This window comes from Bubalus bubalis, chromosome 1, assembly GCF_019923935.1.
Source record: "Bubalus bubalis isolate 160015118507 breed Murrah chromosome 1, NDDB_SH_1, whole genome shotgun sequence".
Taxonomy (NCBI): Eukaryota; Metazoa; Chordata; class Mammalia; order Artiodactyla; family Bovidae; genus Bubalus; species Bubalus bubalis.
The window spans coordinates 82,949,937-82,971,627 of record NC_059157.1 but is presented as its reverse complement, the minus strand read 5'-3'; the positions used below and the strand labels follow the sequence as shown (position 1 = coordinate 82,971,627).

At 36.6% G+C, this 21,691-nt stretch overlaps 1 non-coding gene across 1 annotated transcript; it reads right to left on the bottom strand.

The window, feature by feature from the left end:
• Positions 1–6,356: 6,356 nt before the first annotated feature.
• On the bottom strand, positions 6,357–6,428 carry TRNAF-AAA. Its single transcript has one exon. It is a non-coding gene; the product is annotated as a tRNA-Phe (tRNA).
• Between the last annotated feature and the right edge of the window lie 15,263 nt (positions 6,429–21,691).

Here is a 21,691-nt window from a genome sequence, read left to right as displayed (position 1 = left end):
TTTCTGCTTTATTGACTATGCCAAATCCTTTGACTGTGTGGATCACAATAAAATGTGGAAAATTCTGAAAGAGATGGGAATACCTTACCTGCCTCCTGAGAAATCTGTATGCAGGTCAAAAAGCAACAGTTAGAACTGGACATGGAACAACAGACTGTTTCCAAATTGGGAAAGGAGTACGTCAAGGCTGTATATTGTCACCCTGCTTATTATTTAACTTATATGCAGAGTACATCATGCGAAATGCCAGACAGGATGAAGCACAAGCTGGAATCAATATTGCCGGGAGAAATAACAATAACCTCAGATATGCCCTCAGACACCACCCTTATGGCAGAAAGTGAAGAACTAAAGAGCCTCTTGATGAAAGTGAAAGAGGAGAGTGAAAAAATTGGCTTTACTCAACATTCAGAAAATTAAGATCATGACATCCAGTCGCTTCACTTCATGGCAAATAGATGGGGAAACAGTGGAAACAGTGGCTGACTTTATTTTTTGGGGCTCCAAAATCACTGCAGATGGTGATTGCAGCCATGAAATTAAAAGACTCTTTCTCCTGGGAAGAAAAGTATGACCAAATGAGACAGCATATTAAAAGGCAGAGACATTTCCAACAAAGGTCTGTCTAGACTAAGCTATGGTTTTTCCGATGACAGATGGTGAGTTGCCTGGATGGCATCACCGACTCAATGAACATGAGTTTGAGTAAGCTCCAGGAACTGATGATGGACATGGAAGCCTGGTGTGCTGCAGTCATGGGATCACAAAGAGTCAGACATGACTGAATGACTGAATTGAACTGAGATTCAATAATAAGAATTGTATATTGATTGTATATGTAAGCCCCAAACAGCCTCTAGGGTAGAGAATCTCTACTTTCTAAGGAATATGAAACATAGAGACTGAGAAAGTTGCCTCATAACTGGCCTTGTGAATCAGTATTTAAATTCAGAATATTTAATTCCATTGACTATAATCTTTATCTTCATGGTTTGTTAATTCTCAAAGAATAAAATGCACTTAATATTTTGAATAAATGCTGATGTACTATAGGCAAAACACAGGCCCCTGTACTTGGGTCAGTAAGGTAAGCTCAGTTGAAGAAAATTCTTTCCTTTTATTTTCTATATGTCTATTACATTCTGAAATGAACTCTGCTATTTCTCTACTCAGGGATGCTTTCCATATGAAAGTAGTATGCACTTCCAACAGATCCTCTACTGGAAAATACTGAACACTTTTGACAGATTCAGCCCAAACAGATACAAAATGGATCTCCTCTTCAAAAATTGTGCATCAGTTTAAAGATATGTTTGTGTATTTTCTTTCCTGACAAAAACTCTGCTGTGTTGTTTTGCAACTTTAATTTTCCACAAAGAATCAATAAGAGTTCAATTTCAGCTCACAAATATGCTATATAATTTTAAATTATTAAAAAATTAATATACCAAATAGGTACATAGTTTAAGGGGATTTGACTGTAATAGGCTATTAACTCAACAAGTAGCATTTAATATTTCCTCTAAAAATGCTACTTTGTGAGTGTTACGTTAGTAACGAACAATATGCTGCTATGCAGATTGCATAAATCTATAATGGATTATTGATGGATCGCAGTTTAATTTACAATGAGAACAATAAATTTATCAATTGTCCTAAGTGCTTTTTTTATGCTTAGAGTCTTTCTTTTTTTTTTAAATTTGATTTTATTTTTAAACTTTACATAATTGTATTAGTTTTGCCAAATATCAAAATGAATCCACCACAGGTATTTGGATGCAAACATGTATTTGGCTGTCTTTTCTTCTGTTTTGTTTTATGTGTTTATTTATTCTAGAAGACTACAGGATTGAATTTTTAAAATGTAAAATCAGCAGACAGAGATTGAACCTATTTATCTCTTTTGGAAATACATGCTTTTAAATTTGGGAAAGAAAGCATACTTCCTATTACCTTGGAAAAGTACTACAGAACCAAATACTTTGGGGAAAGGGTAAAATTTAGGAATGTTTCTCAAAAAGCACTGGAATCATAGCAGAGGAAAATAGGTCTCCGCATTCTCAGCAGATTGCTTGTAAATTCAAATGACATGCACGATGTATTGAAATATTCCATGACTGATTCGCCACATTTACTGCAGCATTAATATAAAGAGCTCTTGGAAAGCTTCACCTTCTTGCTTACTGATGAGTGGAATTGTTTGTGTCTCAGCTGGGAATGTAATTGGCACTCACTGTCCTCAGCTTTTCAGAATATTGGCATTTTGTTTCCAGAAAATTCTTAAGCATGGGAGGAGCTAAATGGAGGCGGGAGGATCTTCTGAATAGGTGAGATCACCCATCAAGTACTGACACATTCATATTCTCAAGGTTTATTTGAATAGTAACCTGTTGCCTGAAGTTATAATAATGCCTTTATATATTGTTTCTTGTTTCACCTATAGTGTGTGTGTACTTCAGCCATGTTTGACTGTTTACAATCCCAAGGACTGTGGCCTGCCAGGCTCCTCTGTCCATGGGATTTTTCAGACCAGAATACTGGAGTGGTTTGCCATGCTTTCCTCCAGGGGACCTTCCCAACCCAGGGATCGAAGCTATGTCTCCTGCATTGCAGATGGATTCTTTACCTGTTCGGCTAGCAAGGAAGCCCAATTAGCAGCATTTTTCTAAAGCAGGGTTTATAAATCATTTTTAATGACATAGGATTTTATTCAAAAGGAAATTTCTTAGATATTCAAGTTTTCTTATAAATAAATGATTCTTTTCTCCTCAAAACAAACTCTAACATCACATAATAATACCAAACTTGTTTATTGAATATTTAGGTGGCAGGGACAATACTAAGCACTTTAGACATTCACCTCTTAATCCTGATATTTATTTCATATTATCATCCTCATTTTACTGATAGAGAAATTGGGACTCAGGAAAAACTAAATAATATTTTTAACAATCCATTTCTAAAAAGCAATTGGGTAGAGTTTGAATCTAGGTTACTTTGACTCAATGTATAATCTTCCAACCTGTATCCTGCTTTGTAAATGAGAGTGTATTTCCCTCATGTTAGTGCAGCCAAAAGTAGGGTCCAGCTGCTTGCTGTTCAAAAGCCAATAAAGAGGCAAGGTTCTTGGAAAGGAAAGTTTGCTTTATTTTGGATGCCAGCAATCAGGGGATGGGGGAGATGCCTGTCCAAAGACTGACGTCCCCCCTGACAATCACGGGGTAAGAGCTTTTATAAACAGAGGGAGGGGGCTACATGCAGAAATAGCACAGTCAGCTTTGAAAGTCATTTTGAAATTGGTCATGTGGTGGTCTGACCAGCAACATCTTGGTTGTTTTAGGTACATTTAATCTTCAGTTCCATGGTCAGTTTGTTCTCATTTCCTTGAGGCCAATTCTTAGAATTGTGGCAGCTTATGTCATGGCTGTAGTCTGGTCATCCTGTAGTTAACTTCTTCCACCCGGTAGAGGTTTCAGTATCTACAAGACAGTTCATAGAATATGGCTCAGAATATTACCTATAGCCCTTGAGAAGGAACTAAAGGTCCTTGACTCTTTTTCAGTCATGAAGTTGTGTCCGACTCTTTGTGACCCCATAGACTGTAGTGCACCAGGTCCTCTGTCCTCCACTGTCTCCCTGAGTTTACTCAAATTCATGTCCATTGGATCATTGATGATATCTAACCATCTCATCTCATCCCTTCTGCTTCTGACTTCAATCTTTCCCATCATCAGGGTCTTTTCCAATGAATTGGCTCTTCATATCAGGTGGCCAAAGTATTGGAGCATCCTTGACTATTCTTAGTTACTAAACTATTATTGTTTGCTCTCCTTTGACTATTTTCCTTTGTTTCTACATTTTCTTACTTCTCTGATTAAATTTATTCTTTGGCTAAAGTTTTTCCACAGACAAAAGACAGGCAGAGGACATGAGGGACAAGGATCATAGAGTTCTGCTTCACGTCATTAGTGTTGGTCAGCTGAAAGTAATTTATATAATATAATACATCTCAAAAAGTAATTTATATAATATACTATAATTAATATAATATGATATGATATGATATAATATAATATAATATATATATCCTGTCCCAGAGGATTTTTATGGCAGTGAAACTATTCTGTACTATACAATAGTCATGGATGGATGTCATGATACATTTGGTTAAACCAACAGAATGTACAACTAAGAACGTACAACCAAGAACTAACACTGGGGTAACCTATGGACTTGGGATGATTATGATGTGTCAATAGAGCTTCAATCTTGGCAAAAAAAAAAAAGTTACTATTCTGGTGAGTGATGTTGGTAATGGAGTAAGATATGCCTGTGTCAGGGCAGGGATTATATGGGAAAACTCTGTACCTTCTTACCTTCTCAATTTTGTTGTAAAATTTAAACTATGCCCCCCCCATCTTAAATATTTTCTTCTTTTTTTTAAAACTGTCACCATATCCTCAAAACTGTTATTAATTTTTTTATTTAATTTTAATAAGATTTTTTGCACTGCTGCTCATCAACTATTGTAAAACTAAATTTGTGAAATTGAGGCAGAAACATTAATTCAATTTTTAGTACATTTTGTAAGTTGGCAAAAATAGAAAAATATCTCCATTTTCTCAGTCACTATCACTGTTCCTTGCTATTAAAATATTTTTAATTAAAATTTTTTTTTATTTTATAGAGTAATTATACAGTGTACACTATCACTTTTAAGTTATTAGTTTAGATTCAATATACATTTTTACAGATGAGGGTTTTGAAAGTTATGATGCTTATGTGCAATGGCCATTAAATATTCTAATAAATATAAAAGAAAGGAATAAAACCTTCAGGATGCAAAAGCATTCTGAATTAACATGCTTCAACTATATTATTCACAAGACTCATGAACAAACTCATTTACAATATTTTTTAGATCTTTCTCAGTTACAAAATAAAATAGAGCAATACAATTCACAAAATATGGAACAGTGTAGTCTATAGGTGAACGTGAAGTCGCTCAGTCGTATCCGACTCTTTGCGACCCCATGGACTGTAGCCTACAGGCTCCTCCGCCCATAGGATTTTCCAGGCAAGAATACTGGAGTGGGGTGCCATTGCCCTCTCAAGGAGATCTTCCCGACCCAGGGATTGAACCCGGGTCTCCCGTCTTGTAGGCAGACGCTTTACCATCTGAGTCACCAGGGAAGTCCTCTAAGCATGAATTTGGAATTTTCTGTTTAGTATTATTTGTAACAGTCTATTTTTTTCTACAATTATTTTATCTTAATACTAGTACTTTTTTGTTGGTTGATTTTTTTTATCAGTATGTCATAGGTTATAGGCAGAATCCTGTCCAGGGAATCTTTAATAAAATATCATAACTAATAACAAAGAAATTTAGTGTACTAAACATGATTATATAAACCAGTAAATCACTAACAATTATTTAGCTGCTGCTGCTAAGTTGCTTCAGTCATGTCTGACTTTGTGCCATCCCATGGACGACAGCCCACCCGGCTCCTCCATTCCTGGGATTCTCCAGGCAAGAATACTGGAGTGGGTTGCCATTTCCTTCTCCAATACATGCAAGCATGCTAAGTCGCTTCAGTCGTGTCCGACTCTGTCCATCCTATGGACAGCAGCCCACCAGGCTCCTCTGTCCACAGGGTTCTCCAGACAAGAATACTGGAGTGGGTTGCCATTTCCTTCTCCACAATTATTTAGAATATAGTAGATTTTAGAAAAAAATCACTTTAACAAGTTTATTATAGATCCTCCAAAGAACAAGAAATATCAACAGACATGGTCTTATTAATGATTGTGACATTATACTCTAATTTAAATTAATTGAATTATTAGGGTCAAGGGAAGACTATGTGATTTTGTGTGAAAACTGTAATCCATACATCAAAGTCAATTAGTACCTAAGTCAGTCATAATTTCCTTCAAACAAATGACTGTATTGACTCTCATTAAAAGATTTTAATGGGAAATCAAAGATATCAGATTTAATAAAGCTTAGAGATGATTTAAAATTTCTAATTTAATTCTAGTATATAAATGTTGCTACTAAATGTAAGCTGCTTGGAGAGAAACATGAGTAATACAAAAATGATACATGTTTTTCTTGGTGAAGATGCAAATAACTATTATGTTTAAAAACAATTATAAATGAACCTTGAAGATGTTAAGCTAAGTATAATAAGCTAGTCACAAGAAGAAAATATGTAAGATTCCATTAGTGAAGTCATTCAGTCGTGTCCGACTCTTTGCGACCCCATGGACTATAGCCTACCAGGCTCCTCTGTCTATGGGATTTTCCAGGCAATAGTACTGGAGTGGATTGCCATTTCCTTCTCCAGGGGATCTTCCCAACCCAGGAATCGAACCTGGGTCTCCCGCATTTTAGACAGGCGCTTTACCGTCTGAGCCACCAGGGAAGTATAATAAACTAGTCACAAGAGGAAAATATGTAAGATTCCATAGGTACAAGTAAATAGTAGTCAAATTCATAGAGAGAGAAAATAGAGTAGTCAGTGCCAGATACTAGTGAAGAGAGACATACAGAATTTCAGTTTTGGAAGATGAAAAATGTTCTGAAAATGGAGGGTAATGATGATTTCCTAAAGTGTCAGTTATACTTAAAAATATTCAAAGCAGTAAATTTTATGTTACATGCATGTTACTTGCATGCTAAGTCACTTCAGTCACATCTGACTCTTTGCAACCTTACAGACTGTAGCCTGCCAGGCTCCTCTGTCCATGAGATTCCCCAGGCAAGAATACTGGAGTGGGTTGCCATGCTGTCCTCCAGTGGATATCTTCCCCACCAAGGGACTGAACCTGCATCTCTTATGTTTCCTGCATTGGCAAGTGGGTTCTTTACCACTAGCGTGACCAAAATTTAAATTATGCCAGTCAATCAATCAACCTACTAGTGAATAAATATCAACTATAAGACGTCAAACTATGACTTTCAAGAAGTATGTGATCTTTTTGAAACTGGACAAGGGGAGTCCAATAATGAAGTATGATGCAAGCCGTGATTTAAGACAGCATCTGATGTATTGGTAAATGGATTTACAACTCAGTTCTTTACTGTAGGTGCACCAGATTTCAACTGTGTCTCACTCTTAATCTTCCTTCACAGGTCATGTTGGATCTGGGACCACTGGAGCCTCTGTTAAGTTTGCCTCCAATATTGTGATCAGGCATGCTGGTTTACCACAGTATGTTGTATGATTTTACTGATTCCTTAAGTTGTAATATCATAGCATGAATAGTTTGGGAAGAACTGTTTATGAAGTTCTGAGTTTAGTTAAGGAGAGATCATTTTGGACTGGAATGAATTTGTGAAACTACATAAATAAAAAGATACTTAAAAGGGATCATAAAATATGAGCATAGGTTTCATATAGTTATTTTGTTTTTGTATTTGTGCAAATTGTGGAGAAAAGAAGTGAGAAAGTGTATGCACAGGAAACAATGAATAAATCAGTTTGGCTTTAGCATAAATGTTAATATAAGGGAAGAATGGCAGACAACCTAGGAAAGTAGGCTTAGGAAAACTTTGGGAGGTCTATGAGTGACGAGTGAAATTAAATTAAAAGGAGGCATTGGATATTTAATTTCTTTTTTTTTAATTCCACTTCCTTCACAAATTATCAGATAATGGCTATACCAAATCATATTTATCAATTGATGCTGCTTCTCTTGAGGTATTGAAGTATTGAGGGAATATTTTTACTTTTAATATCTTTTACTAAAAACCTAACTGTAAGAATGTAAACAAAATCCAAGGATGGATTTGTTTGGAATGTATATATGTATACAGCTTCAGCCTGTATAAATTTTTGACAGTTGAAAAAAGTACTTGGTCCTTGAGACCTAAATAATGAAAGAGAATTGTGTGTATACTTGAGCTATTCCTTTTAAATGTACCACCAGGTCTTCTATAATAACATGGGTCTCTTTAATAAAGTTACAGATGATGGAGAAAAAAATGTTCAAGCAGAGATCTGATGCAGTATGTGTTTTCCATTAATTGATCAGTTTGTGTAATTCTGTAATTCTGTTATACCTTGCTGGGAATCTCAAAGAAATCAATACCGACCAAGATGAGATAGTTTCTCTGCCAACCTGACCCATGTTTAATCACAATTCGTTAGCAATATATTGCAACTTATAAAATCCCTTTTCTCTTCTGAGACCACCCTGCTTTGATAATTGGAGGCTCATATACCTCATAATTGTATGTCATTCAAGTGTCATAATCAGAGTAGTTTCTGAGTTCTACAAAAGATGTTAAGTTTCAAGATGTGGTGTATGATTTATGATGATTGTTTTCTTCTCGATTTAACTAGATTCTCTAGAGAACTGAAAAGGAATTTTCATCAAATCACCCTCAGGCCTCTGAAACACAAACAGGAGAATTGTGAGTCCCCTGTAACTGGCAAGGCCACTTCCTCTCAAGTGAAGACATTTTAAAACTGGTCCTGGCAAAGTAAATATTTCTAAATGTCCTTGAATGTTGTCATGTCAACTTCAGTCATGCATCTAAAATATAAATTCATGACACAGGGGGCTTAGGTAAGTGGATCACAATAAAATGATCACTATCATGGTTTTTAACGATTATTATCTCTAACCATGATACTGATCATTTGAAAACCTATTCAAACCCACAAAGATTCTTCTTTAATACTTTTCTTTTTGTGTTTGTTAGCTCTCAAAACCTCTCCTTTGTCTTAGAAATACCTTGAGCTCAATCAAGTGCAAATCAGGCTGCTAATAATGAATTTAGTCACAATTTATTGAGAGTTCACTGAAGGTGCAATAATACTAAGTGCTGCAGCAAGAAATTTTAAAAGAAGTCACACTGTCCTGATATTTTGGAATTAATAGTTTTCAAAAGGAGATGGTGTAGGACAGGGAAGCCTGTGTTGCTGCAGTCCATGGGGTTGCAAAGAGTTGGACACAACTGAGCAACTGAACAAAAACAAAAAGGTAAATATGCATGCTGAAAAATGACACAAAGCTTTTAAGGTGTAAATATGTTTATTTTCAAGAATTTTGGGTATTTGTTATACTTACTCATTCAGTCATTCCTAAATCTCATATCAGGTTTGACATACTTTACTAGGTTTTTCTCATGACCTTACTTTAATCTCCCATATGGGATTTTCATATTGTATGATCATCTATGAATATTTCTGGCTGTGTAAAATGAGTTCCTCAAAGTTGGTACTTACTCTGTTTTATTCATCTTTCAATCTATATTGCATAATAAAGCACTATTTTTATGTTAAATATTAATTGAATATTAAATGAGTGAATGAATAAATGAAAGAATCAATGAACTGTAGGATATCTATTCAGGTCAAGCACACTCGGAAAATTTGGCCTTTGAAAGCATGTCAAATATAAGCTAAGTCAAAGGCAGAATTAATATTGTGAATGAAGGCAATGGCAGCCCACTCCAGTACTCTTGCCTGGAAAAATCCCATGGACGGAGGAGCCTGGTAGGCTCCAGTCCATGGGGTCACTAAGAGTCAGGCACGACTGAGTGACTTCACTTTCACTTTTCACTTTCATGCATTGGAGAAGGAAATGGCAACCCGCTCCAGTATTCTTGCCTGGAGAATCCCAGGGACAGAGGAGCCTAGTGGGCTGCCATCTATGGGATTGCATAGAGTCGGACACAACTGAAGTGACTTAGCAGCAGCAGTAGCAGCAGCAGAAAACCCAAGGGGAACATTTAAAAACTCACTAAGAATGGTCCTAGTCTTTAATAATATGGCTAGGAATAAAAAGTCATACATTAAAGTCAATAGCTTTTAACATGTAAACAAAAGTAATTAGAAACCCCATATACATTAAAAACAAAAATAATGGGACTAAGCACTCAATATGTCAAAAATTGTTCAAGATCTGTTTGAAGGAAGTAAATGTATTATGAAAAGATCTGATATAACATTTTAATTTTCCATTCATATAAAATTTTTGGATATTCAAGAAATGGCAATTCTTATTTATTATGATAGACATTAAAACTGTACACCAAAACTTGTGTGTCACTTTTTTCTTCTGGACATATAGAATTGACTTTCATGTTACCTTGAATTTAAATATGGCCATGTGATTTTCTTTGGTCAGTAAACATGAGAAGTCACATGTGTCACTTCTAGGAAGGAGCTTTAAATGCCAGTGCATGATTTAACATGTTTCCATTGTGACTTTTTTTTTTTTTTTAATAAAACTTATGGTAGAAAGTTTCAAGATGAAGATTGTATTAGCCTGGGTCCCTGAGTAGCCATTATAAGAAGTGCCAATCCCTTCCATGCTCACTAAATTGCTATGAATTAAAAGTAAGCATGAAGAATACAATTTTAATGTGTTGAGACAGTGAGAATTGGTGGTTACATTGGAAACTTGGAAATATAATAAACTAAAACATTATTCCACAACAAAGATCAACAATCTTTTTCTGTGTAGGTCCAAATATCAAATATCATTCATATACTTTCTGTCACATCTTCTTACCTCTTTTGTTACAGCACAAAAGCAACCACAGGTAGTACCTAAATGAATAAATATGGCTGTGTTCCAATAAAATTTTTATTTATAAAGAAAGTGAAATGTTAGATTTGGTCTATCAGTTGGAATTTGCTGATGCCTAATCTGAAATTTTAGTATAATTCCAACAAATTCACAACTGGCTTAATTTTTAACCAAATTTGATTCCATAAGTCATATGGCAAAAATATATAATCAGAGGTACAAGATATCTAAAAAAAAAAAGTAATTGGGCAAAGCTAGCTCAAACAATTATTAAAATATATTTGAAATGCCAGCTTAGATACTGACACATGAATGGATAGATCAACAGGTATAAGGGAATATATTGTGTAGTGAAGGTGTCACCACTTATAAATGTAGAAAAGACAAATTAATTGATAACATTTTAACAATTAAGCTATCTGAGAAATATTTAGATTTATATCTGACTCCTTAAAGAATTTTTCTTATGGACTAATATAAAAAGAAAACCAAAATACACTTGAAGAAAACATGGGAGAATGTCTTATACGATTAAGATGTGGAGGTAGAATTACTTTACATAACATCAAACTGAGAAAGCATGAGAATTTAAATTAATTTAATAAACCATATAAATGGTATGAAGAGAATCAAAAGACAAAGGAGCATTTTGGAAACATAGTTGCAAAAACTATAACAGTTCAATTGTTTACTTAGTGTTTAAAGTGCTTCTGCAAATAACTAGGTAAAAGTTATTAACAAAACTCGTTAACAAGATGGTATATAGGTTATGAAAACAGAAGTTACCATAAAATAAAATAAGAATGAATTTTCAAAAAATGAAAACATGCTCAACCTCAAGTTAAATTAAGGTAAATGAAACAAAAGCTACATGTTTATGAAATCACACATTTTCTTGTATGTAAATGTAGAAATGTAAATAGAAAATGTAAATTTCTATGTGGAACAAGTAATTATCAAATAGTTACATTCCCTTTAACTTGAGAATTTCGTGTTTGGGAATTATATCCTACAGATATTCTGCAGAGACTCAGATATAAACAAAAGGCGCTTTGTGTTTATTACAGAACAAAACTGAAAACACCTACATGATTACAACAGGATACCACTTCTAGACACTATTCTGCATGTTATAAATGGTACTCTATGAACCTACTGGCTTCCCTGGTAGCTCAGACTGTAAAGATTCTGCCTGCAATGTGGGAGACCTGGGTTTGATCCATGGCTTTAGCTTTATATTTCTTATCAGACATTTAAAATGGATGAAATGCATGAAGCAATTGTGATTTGCACTTTCCCTCAAATGGGCCTCTATCATTTCTCTAAGTAAATGCTATCTTGACTTTAGCCACTAAATCCTTGTTCTACTGAAACAAAAACAAAACTGCAGAACTTGTGTAACATACCTCTCCCGCTGAGTCCCCATCGGTCCAGGTGTTAAAAATTGGCCTCTTTTTTTTTTTTCATGCCCTTGATATATGAAAACAAAACCAGAAGGAAGCTTGTTGAGGAAACTGTGTTTTAAACAGTAGTAGCTCAATCTGTTGATTTACAGGCTACTGATTTACAAGCTGTGAATGAATTGAAGCCTTCAGCAACAGGAAGCTCTGCCATTGGGAAACCCTAGAGCTCCAGCTGGAGCCCGGGGACCTACTTGAATGCTTACAGGAAAACTCACTCCAGGAGCCCCTGTAATCAGAGTTGTTAACCAGAAGGAAATGTCTTCAGTGCTCTTACATGGCTCTTAATCAGATACTGACAGAGTGCCTTTGATCAAGGCATTTGCACCATGAGGTTAACCAGAGGGTTCAGTATGTCCACATAGATTTCACAGTCAGCTCCAAATGTACACAACCAACAGAGAGACTATTCAAGCCTGATCCTGTGGCTGACTCTCTCTGTCCTCTCAACCTCCGGGGGCTGTTGTGGGGATTAATGAACGACATTTTTCAAGCATCTTGCCATCCCTGGACTTGAACGGAGAGCGAAACAGGAGGCATTGTTGTGGAGGCCTGCTTGCTACTTCTTTGCTAGCTGCACATGTCTTAATTGAAACCTTAGACAGTGGCACCAGCCTGCTGCCCTGCGTTAGGCCTTTAAAAACACAGTGGAGGAGAGAAAGAAACCTCAGGGAGGAATTATCTCACACACAGAGATCACTGGTGGGTGAAATGGCCCCGGCTGAGTTATTTTTCATTTGCCAGTTTGGTTGGTATCCAGAGTCCGTGACTTGAAACGAAACAACCCTGTAGTTGTGGAGCCGAGAAACAAAGTTGGCACTGAGGTGCCAGATCAAGCAGCTCCTAAAGTGAAAGTGAAGTCACTCAGTCGTGTCCGACTCTTTGTGACCCCATGGACTATAGCCTGCCGCATTCCTCTGTCCATGGGATTTTCCAGACAAGAATACTGAAGTGGGTTGCGATTTCCTTCTCCAAGCAGCTCCTAAGGTGCATCCCAAAGATGCTGAGAAGTTAAATATTTTCTGTCACTTTCATGGCTGGTGAAAGACTTCTTATACTTTTAGTGGACAAGATGGATTAAGTCTGTCTCTTTATAGAGCAAAAGCAATTGCAGAGTCTGCACATGGGAGAGATATGAATAAGGTAACACCTAGATTTTTTGTGTATGTATTAAAGTGACACATTACAGGGTGAAAGTTTATTTCTGTATTCTGTCATATTCATTGGATGGTACAGAAACAATATGAATGTAAATAATCATGAAATTCTGCAAATCTACAGGTTGTAGTTAGGTTTAAAATGGTCAGAAATAAAATAAGAGTAATTTAAAAAAAGATCTATGAGTTTTCTTTCATTTAGATGGCAATATGTATCCAAGATTGGCAATATGTATCTAAAAGCTAAAAAAAAAGGCAATTGTAAGACAGAAAGAAGTAAGTTGTTTTTCACATTATTTACCACTAAGCAGTAAATGTAAATTTCAAAACATAATTATTTTTATAGTACTTAAATCACTTGGTTTTTATTTTTTAAAAAACCTTTAGGAGATTGAAGAATCACCTTTCACGCTCTAGTTACTGACCTGTAAAAAAAATATGGAAAAATCACTGGGGCAAAATAAAAGATAAGTGGTTATAGTTAGTTTTTGATATATTACCTTGAAACATAAAGTGATTAAAATGTATGGAAGAATTTTTTCCTTGCCTTCTTTCAAATTAGTTAATATTATTCCAACTTGGCAGTGCAGTTAAGATTCTTACATTCAGAGATCAATATATATTTCAAATAGAGTCACCAGTCCACTTACTGTTTGAGAATTTTTACATTGAAATTTTTAACTGTTAGTTGCAAATTAAGGTAAGTAAATGGTTAAGCTTTTGTTTATAAAATTCACTTATTTTATTTTTCACTTAGAAAAAAAGTGCTTTCAGTTTCATAAGTAATCAATTTAAAAATCAAAATAAAATATGATTTCTTCTAATTTATCAAGATAAAGCTTTAATGAGTTTTAGCAAAATCTTAACAGCACTACTATTATGACAAATATGCTAAATTAGGTCTTTGTGCAAGACTTTAACTGTGCCAAGAGGTTGTGAGTGTTCTTTGGATGGAATATTGAGCATTGTGTACCTGACCTTCTGGGATTATTTGATTCTATTGGAATGTTAGGGCTTTCCTGTTGGCTCAGTGATAAAGAATTTTCCTTGCAATGTAGGAGATGCAGGTTTGATCCCTGGGTGGGGGAGATCCTCTGGAGAAGGAAATGGCAACCTACTGCAGTATTCTTGCCTGGGAAATCCCATGAACAGAGGATTCTGGCAGGTTACAGTCTGTGGGATAGCAAAAGAGTCAGACACAACTTAGCAGATAAACAACAACAACAAACAGGAGTGTTTCTACCTGTGATAAATAGAAGTTATCTTTGAGAAAGCTGGAGTAATCCAGTTTCCTGGAATTGCGCCACAGAGTCGTGTGAACTAAAGTTAAGTGGCTATGAGCATAGTGCCCTGGAGTTGAGGCATGCACAACTTACCCAGCACTACGCTTCTGTCTAAGAGAACCCAAGTTGTTAAAGGGTCTTCTATAATGAGCAAGATGACCTGCAAAACTGGGTTGAAGTCTCTAGGTAGCCAGCCATATGTTTTTATAGCTCATATAGAGAAACCTGAAAGAATCCACTTTTATCCCTCTCTTCTTTTCTCTCTCTTTTCCCCAATACTTTCCTCTGGGTTCCATCTGCCAGCCTGAGCTTAAAAGTGTCAGCCACGTAAATGAAGGAAAACATTACCGTAGTTTGTACAACTGGAGGATATTGTGTGCATTCTTTCCCTCTAGCTGCTAGTACCCTGTAAGCCACAATATGAAGCACTGGTTTATTTTCATCAGAGGCATTCAGTGAGAGTGACCTAATAATTCTCAAGGAAGTAGAATATGTATCAAAGGAATATACAATTCGTATTTGTATAGACACATGAGACTCATGTCTTCTCTCTTTTAAGTATAAACCTCACATTCTGAAAGTATTATATTGTGGAAATTGGCCAACTTCAGTAAGATGAAAACTTGATTTGGTATGTTACTTGTAGCTGGATGAAAAGGAGAAACATTCCCTCCTGACACATTCTCCCCAGCTCTCTTGTTAATCCCCAGCAGTGTTTGGGTACAGACCTGTGTGCTTCATTCTTTCCCAAGTCAAACTGACAGGTTTCTAGGTGGTCAGACAGGACAACAAGCCAAACTGAAGGTAGTAATCAAGACTTTATTATTGAGATAGTATGAGTAAGAGGCAAAAATAGACACCAGCTCACAAATGCTCCAGTGTTTTCCACAGAACAGCACCAGGCAAGGGTCATGTGAATCAGCACAGATGGAGGGATCCTCCCACTGCTGATAGTGCTGGACAAAAGGCTCCTGCCACTTTATGGATCCACTGGAGTAAGCCTGCAAACGCTAGGATTTAGCAGTAGAGAAATACTCAGTAGAGAAAAGAGGACTCTAAAGGGAGGCCCAAGGGTTAGGGATGCAGGTTTTCATGTAAACATGTGTCTTCAGCTATAACTCCCTCCAGAAAACTGCAAGGTGCTGGCCATGCATCAAGTCAGGAATGAGGAGGACAGCTTCCCCTCAGTCTGGGATACGTGTTCAGTCATGTCTGACTCTTTGTGACCTCTTGGACCATAGCCCGCCAGTCTCCTCTGTCCTTGAGATTATCGCAGCAAGACTACTGGAGTGGGTTGCCATTTCCTCTTCCAGGGGATCTTCCCAACCCAAGGATCAAAATAGCATTTCTTGCATCTCCTGCACTGGCAGCCGGCTTCTTTACCGCTGAGCCACCTGGGAAGCCCTCTTACCCTGAGGCCTGCCATGTGAAGCCTTGTAATTACCTATGGTCGGGTATGAAAGATCATCCAGAGGATTCTGGCCTGGAGCTGGATGCCTCAAATTCAGCCTTGAGACATCTCATGCAAAGATGAAAGTATGCTTGAGACAGAGGGTTCTGATATACCTCTAAAACTTAAATGCATGAGACTCACATATAGGGTTTGTAAAACTAGAGGGTATATTTCAGACATCTCCAAGCAGCTCTACCTGATGGATGGAATCCTAATAAGCAGGAACTAGAAGTCATACTGAAGAGTTCATACCAGCCTCAAAGGGGATATAAAACATTCATTTCTCCATGGACACTGTGTCCTTGAGGAAGGCCACTTACTGTTTTCAAGTGCTTGCTTTCCTGAGAGTAAATATTCATTGATTTTTAATGTTTACTCTTTGTTTGGAGCATCATAGATAAAGTCCTGACAATTTTGATATTGGGGTCAACCTATTAGCTGGTTTCAAGGAGAGATTTTTTTCCAGATCTCTAGGTGGCAGCTCTAATGAAGGGTGATACTCCTCAAGGTAATATGTTTTTTATGCTAACAGTTTTAGCAGTTTTAGATTATGCTTTGCTGATTCTATTACAGAGATGCCTGTAGCAAGACCCCAGGATTCAATTCTTTTTCTACAATTATAGGTATAGACATTCTCTGTATTCTTTTTTGTGTTCTGTTTCTCTAAGTTGCAGTATATATTCCCAACTTCATGTACTCTTCTTCCTTCACTCTAATTCTGCCTTGAGACATAGCTTCTTTTGCCAGTAGGCACGTACCGCCTCAAAATCCGGAGCACAGCTCAGTGGCTATCACTTTCTTCCTTAGTCCAAGGAAAGGAGGAAAGGCAGTGGCAACTTTACAGTCCAGGCAGCACCCCTGAGTCCCCAAGACTTTTCTTAGACAAGTGACAGGAAAGCATTTGCACAAATAGCTTGTATTTTATGTTCCCTGAGGGAGTGGGGGACAAGGATATTTACTGTGATTTTAAAACTCTCTCCTTGAGTCTCATTTTTTAATATCCTAGTGTTATGGAAGAAGCCATGCTGGTTACATTTGAAAACATTCAAAACTAATGAGAATTCTCATGAGGTGATGACTAATATCTCACATAGTATATATGAATACAAACAAATGACTTAACAATTTTCAGTGTTGGAATCAAGTGGTTTTGAGACAATGGTCTTGACCCTCTCAATAATCTGATATACACAAAGGAACATGGACTGTCATTAGTCAACCCTGATTTGTAAAATTCACTATACTAGGATGAAAATAAGCCTTCAAGTTTTCATTATAATTTTATAAAATCCTGGAACATATAGCATGGTCAGCAAATAGATGAACATATTAATTTTTCTGTAGTATTTAGATAAGTAAAATAATATATTAATGGCTTTAAGAACTTTATCTCAAATTTCATTACCTAAAAATATTGAAATTCTTCCAAGAGAGGGAGGATGTGATGGTATGACTCTCAAATTTCACAGTTCATCAGAATATCCCTAGGGCACCAAGTCTGGGAATGGGCTTCAAAGTTGAGAAAAACCATGGAAGACACTCTACCTATAATGAAGAGGTTAATTTCTAAGAAACTGAGAGTGCCTCCCAGAGAAGAAATGTCCATACAAGGAAATACAGTTTCCATATTGGCTAATGAAAACTCAAGGTGTATCACATGACAACTGTCAGAGGTCAAGATGTATCAATGACTGACCAAATTCATTAAAGGCTATTTATATTTTCAAAGTAAAAGTTCATTCACCACATAATCCAAATATCCTGGGAGGGCTAATACTTCTGTCTGTTATTATGACTATTCCAGTTTTCATTGTTATGACCACAGACTTTGCTCTGGGAGGTACTTAGCAGATGAGAAATTAGACTCCAGAAATGTGAATCAAATACATTGTTGAGGAGCATAATGTTGATGCTACTCTTCAGGTTGAAACTGATGTAGAAAATATGTGAAATTTGAATATAAACAAAAATATAGTGGTTTAAAGAAAACTATTCATGCCAGATGCTTTTATTTCTCATTCCAAGAAGAAAAAAGCACCTCTGAAGTTAGATCTTCAGAAAGGAATCTCCTCATGGACACACCACTTATTCTAATGTGAATTGTTTCTGCTTGTATTTATGCCAAGGGAACATTTCCTCAAGTCTAAGTCATTTGGTCTCAAGTGGCTCAGACGGTAAAGCATCTGCCTACAATGTGGGAGACCCGGGTTTGATCCCTGGGTTGGGAAGATCCTCTGGAGAAGGAAATGGCAACCCACTCCAGTACTCTTGCCTGGAAAATCCCATGGATGGAGGAGCATGGTAGGCTCATACAGTCCATGGGGTTGCAGAGAGTCGGACATGACCGAACGACTTCACGCACTTAACACCCAGAAAGTCAGCAGAACTAGTACTGGTTGCTGACTGGTGGCTCAGCTGGTAAAGAAACTGTCTGCAATGCAGGAGACCTGGGTTTGATGCCTGGGTTGGGAAGATCCCCCAGAGAAGGGAAAGGCTACCTACTCCAGTATTCTGGCCTGGATAATTCCATGGACTGAATAGTCCATGGCTTTGTAAAGAGTCGGATACGACTGAGCGAATTTCATGTCATTTCAGTTCAAGGAGAGCAAATTAAGAGAGACTGTCAACTCTTCAGGTCATGACTCTACTGCTGTATACCCACTAGGTGAGTTTTTAAATCATGCGTATTTACTTTCTTTCCAATTGGTTGAAGATATAGTTTTCCCAAAACAGAGCAATATAAACCATAATAAAGATGATGTATTTGTTTCTAATTTTCTGATTATTTGACACACTTCGTGCCTCCGTAATCTTTCATAGTGCTTGACTGACCCAGTCAGCAATCAGAAGATAGCCATACATTTCTTCAGGTCCAATATTCTGGGTCCATACAGAGGAGTCTTGAGATGCCTGTAGCCATTGTAATGAAAAATTAGAATCTTGATGAAGATTTTTCTCAGTTTTAAGCTTCAAAGAGAAGTAGGTGTTTTACATTTTTTATTCCAAATATAAATTGTAAGTATCCATTTTCTTTTAAAAGAGCCATCTATTTGCTGCTGAAACATTGGCAAATATTTAAACATGTTAGGATCTGGGTTAGGAGTAGAAGAAGCAAAAATTGACTTTTTCTTCATGAGGTTTCAATTTGATAAGAGAAATAAGACATATATGTAATGTAGGGATGATGATAATAGTAGATGACAGTTTCATAACATAGAAAATTGTTAAAGTTGAATTGCAAAAACGGAACTTCGAACACTATTACTGATAGCATGCATTTTATGTATGAAAAAATAAGCAATACAATTCATACGTAATTGAGTAAGCTCTAAGTGAAGCTTTTTTCTATTTAGAACTTTTCAATCTCTAATATGGTAATGTATGTGATGAGTTTATAAAAATTATATATTAAATATATAAGAAGAATATATTCAGTTGTGGGCATCTTGAATTTGCTAACCTACACAGACTCTGAGGAGTGACATCTGACATATAGAAATAGAATATGGCTCACTTAGATTGAAACTACAAAGAGGTGTTCGTTGCTGTCAGGAATTAGGAAAGAAAATATGATTCAGGTAAAATTAAGATCAACTATAATTGAAGAATTAAAAACGGAGTATGAACCTGAGAAATCAGATACATAGAGAGAACTAGGGAGAGGACTGTACCCTGTGAAGCCAAAGAAGGTTAATCTTTAAAGGAAGTGGATGACACAAAAATCAAGGCGAGCATAAGGACTCCGAAAAGGTTACTGAATTTAGAAATTGAGTGACAGTAATACTTTTAAGAAGCTTTGTCAAACTGTTGAAGACAATACCAGGTGATAAATAAAATCATATGAAAATGGAAACAAAGCTTCTTACACACACACACACGTGCACACACACATGTGAACACACACATGCACGCACACACACACACACGCCCAAACCATGCTGCACATGAAGAAAATGGTCTAAATAAAGGTAAGCAGACATACCTAAAACATACTTGATCCAGTATTCTAAAAGCAGGAACCACAGACTATACCTATTTAAAAACACATATTTCTTAGACATATCTCATATCTACTGAATCAGAATCTCTAGAAACAAAGACAGTGAATCTATATTTTAGCAAATTCTATGTGTGATTATTCTCTACACTGAATTTGGAGTCCCAAGGCTCTTTATATAATATCTTCCCAAGATAAAGGTCAGGGCTTTATTTATAAATCTCATGTTAGAAAATGGAAAAGGAATAAAAATAAATTCAATGGTAAGTACTATAGAGTAGATATTTTCTTTCTGACATACTAATATCAAAAAAGCATCAATGAACTAACAAAAAAAATCAACATTCTAAGGTCACAGCTTCTTAATATTAGGCAAGGTCATCATAGTAAAATGGTGAGCTAATAAATGGAAGGTTTAAATGTTTCTATTCTCAAGTAAGAGAGTTATGTAAAATTTCAGTATTGAGATAATATCAAATTAAAGCAGATTCATGATTATTGATTGAGTTAAATCTAAAAGCATAGGTAGATAGGTAGTGAGAAAAAGAGAGAAAAGATATAGTTCCATTTTTTTCCCCCAAATACAGTATGAATGGGGAAAAAACCTGCAAAATTTTATAGGAAAAGAAAAAAGACCCACTAATGAAAATCAATTAAGATGAACGGGTTTCTATTTTTTAGGTTTTCAGCCCAAGACTGTACTGGAGAAGAGCAAATATCCGTTCATCTTAAAGACCAAAGCCTCTTGCTGTGAACTAACCCCGTCATCTGATGGGTGTCAGGTGTCGTAACATGGTTCTCATTGTGCATGTTTGAGCACAGCTCAAGAACCAAAGCATAAATAAACAAATGGGCCCACTGTGGAAGGCCCACTGTGGAAGGCCAGTGTATGAGTGATTCTGTGTTCTGCCTTAGAGATTGGAAACAGATGTAAACATTGGTAATTATGAATGTTTCAGGCTGTCTTGCATGCACAAAAACAGTTGCTTTAGAAATTCTGGGTGGGGTTGGCCTAACACAAACATGATTTGTCTTTCTGAAGTGTAGCATGAGAGATAAGACTAAATGAAAGCACATTCATTATGAAATGAAATGTGGAAAGATCACTTACTTGTGAACTTCTGGTGTCACAAATGAAAGTTTTGAAACTGTTTGAGTCACTTTTCTACATTTATGAACTAATATAATCACATGTGGGAAGGAACAAGATGGCGGGGATTTGCTTCTTCCCACATCAGATTTCAACCATTTCAGGTAGATGATATTTTCTGACATACAGATTTAACATCAGAACAAAATACTAAGCAACTGTCCAGTTCAGTTGAGTGCAGTCGCTCAGTCGCGTCCTACTCTGTGCGACCCCATGAACCACAGCACGCCAGGCCTCCCTGTCCATCACCAACTCCCAGAGTCCATCCAAACTCATGTCCACTGAGCCAGTGATGCCATCCAACAATCTCATCCTCTGTTGTCCCCTTCTCCTCCTGCCCTCAATTTTCCCCAGCATCAAGGTCTTTTCAAATGAGTCAGCTCTTCACATCAGGTGGCCAAAGTATTGGAGTTTCAGCTTCAGCATCAGTCCTTCCAATGAACACCCAGGACTGATCTCCTTTAGGATGGACTGGTTGGATCTCCTTGCAGTCCAAGGGACTCTCAGGAGTCTTCTCCAACACCACAGTTCAAAAGCATTAATTATTCTGTGCTCAGCCTTCTTTATAGTCCAACTCTCATATCCATACATAACCACTGGAAAAATCATAGCCTTGAGTAGGTGGACCTTTGTTGGCAAAGTA